The following is a 2,783-nucleotide window of genomic DNA, read 5'->3' on the forward strand; positions in this document are numbered from 1 at the left end:
CTTATAGTGAGTTTAATAATTTGTGAGACAAATCACATAAAAGTATCAATGTGACTTTAGTAACACAACGATGTGAAAGGGATCCCATGTGACTTTAAAGGTAACAAATTTGCGACAACGTTTCTCATTGACTTTAGTCCTAGTTATGTATGGTTGTGACTGCAAAGTGTCAGTAATTAAGTAGCCACTGAGGTCTCTTATGAGATGTCGCAAAATAAAGTAACACCAAAGTCACATTAAGACCTATTAGGAGTAGTATAAAGCGGTTATTTAGTGTGACTTTGACTACTGTAACAGTTTTTGACTTTATTGTGACGTCACTCTGACAGTCTGTGCTATCTGGGCACTCACATAAGCATATATATATATATATATATATATATATATATATATATATATATATATATAATATTTTAGTATCATAATTTGGAATTAAAATACGGCTTGGACGAACAAGAATAGTTATGTTTAAAATTACCAGTGACGGGGATATACTTTATTCCTTCAATAACTTACGTAAGCCTGCATTTATCACTCTTTACTTCTGTACTTAAACAATAAGGGCAGAGAGCTTTAAGAATTTTTAATTTCTTCGTGTGGTTTTGCGTAGATTATCTTAAATACCTCGTGAAAGTGATGACTCTATGATAGCAAACGCATTAATCAATAACAATGTTTTTCATAAATGAAATATCGTATTTTCGATATTCTGCCCGAGCCACATAACGCAGAAATGCGATGATTGTACACTGTGTCACCACAGTATCCGCATGTCTTACTTTCCCCTACCCCCGTAATTATAATAATATACAGTTATGAGTCATAGATACTCCTTAATTGCTGCTTGAATAAAAATAGTGGAATTGTTGCCAGTCACATTTTTACCATAACGACGAAGGAAGTAAATGTGACCTTGAATCCCCAATTTTAACTGCAAGAGAGGACCCAAAATCGGATATAAAATAAAATTACAAGAGAGGACTAGGATGGCCTAGTTCGTAGGGTAGTAAATAGTGACTGATGCACAATAAATCTGTCAAGTCACAAAGTCCTCCATGTTCCCATAACAAATCAATACCTCTGGGGGTACTGATCCAGGAGCTCTCTTGTCTTCAGGATTGTGATCAAAATTACAAGGATAAAGAATTGAACATTGGTAATCGAAACCCAGAATTAGGTCGGCTGTTCAACGACGATCATAAAATAAAAATGATAGTATTGAGCAGTGGTGGGTCAGGGGATAGAGAGCTCGCCTCCCGATCAGGTAAACCTGGTAGGATACAATGGCTGGTCGATACGAATTCCGCACCCGGCTCTCACCGACCACAGTGCTGATATCCTCAGTAAAATATCCTCAGTGGTAGATGGATCATGGGTTAAAGTCCCATTGCCGTCAGACTAACCGAGATAGGTTTTCGTGGTTTTCCACTCCAATGTTACGCAAATGTGGGATAGCTGCACCAAAGAGTTCTCTACGAAAGCACATTTCTCTCAAAACCTGATCCAGGAAGTTTCCTTGTTTTCTAGATTATGTCCAAAATCCCTAATTTGGATTAACCCTAAATTGGATCGACTGTTCAAGTGAAGGTTATAAAGGAAATTTACAAGGATTATAGATGAGAGATAATTATGAATTCTTAGAGCAGATAACTAAAGCAGATAATTCCAGAATACTTAGAGCAGATAACTAAAAAAGTGGTTTTTAGTATTAGATTAGCAATTTTTATTATCAATTGAATACTGATAACGTTTCAAAAACGATAATCAAAGGTGATATCTTAGCAACTAATATTTTTCTAGGAATCGGCGAAAATTTTATTTCAGTCAAAATTGTTTACGAGTTGTATAGAAAAATTGGAGTTATATTCGAACGTTTGAACTATCAACTCCACTGCAATTTAGGCAGGGAAAGATTTCTGTACAGTGATCTGTAGCCGAATAATTGCCAAGTCTTGGCAGCTTCCGGGCAGATGGCAGCGAGAAACCAAAAGAAATGTCCCAGAAATAAACCTACTCGAAATTTAAATCTTGCAGCCAATTCCGGGAAAACATCTACATGTTTTTTTTATTTTTTTTTGAAATTTTCCTGTTGAAAATCAATTTGGTGCCACTGCAATTGTAGTTGGCGTGTCAGATCACATTACGGTAGTATCCCTTTTAACAGAGAAGGACGCCACTTAATAATATCCAGGGTTTTCGTGTTCACTGTATAATAAAAAATATATACCAGATTGTTGTTGTAGTTCATTTTACGTCGCACAATGGGCTATTGGCGACTGTCTGGGAAACATCACTGAGGATGACCCGAAGACATACCATCACAATTTCGATCCTCTGCAGAGGGCATGGCACCCCCGCTACGGTAGCCCGATGACCTGCACTCAAAGTCGAGCACTTTACGGTGGAACAGTTTAACGAGAGGACCAATACCGCACACCCTCGGTCCCTACGCAGACTGATCCAAGTGGTCACCCACCCGCACACTGACCGCAACCAGTGATGCTTGATTTCGGTTATCTGCTGGGAACCGTGTCTTTACGATCCGTTCATTGTGGGACTTATATATACCAGGAAATAGGAATATTTGGAATAAAATCCAGGGTAAAAGTGGGATTCGACAAGCTACCTCTTCGCTTAGAATGGAATAAAGCGATTTATTCTTATTTCTGCTCCCTTTCAAGATGTTTACTTAATAGTTTGCTGCGCGCTTTTATTTTACCCCTTATAAAATTTGAATTCCAAGGAAAACTAAAAACGTCATAGAAAACAAGTAAGCTAAAAGC

Source organism: Parasteatoda tepidariorum, chromosome 4 (assembly GCF_982258835.1).
Source record: "Parasteatoda tepidariorum strain Cologne lab strain chromosome 4, Ptep-v5.0, whole genome shotgun sequence".
Taxonomy (NCBI): Eukaryota; Metazoa; Arthropoda; class Arachnida; order Araneae; family Theridiidae; genus Parasteatoda; species Parasteatoda tepidariorum.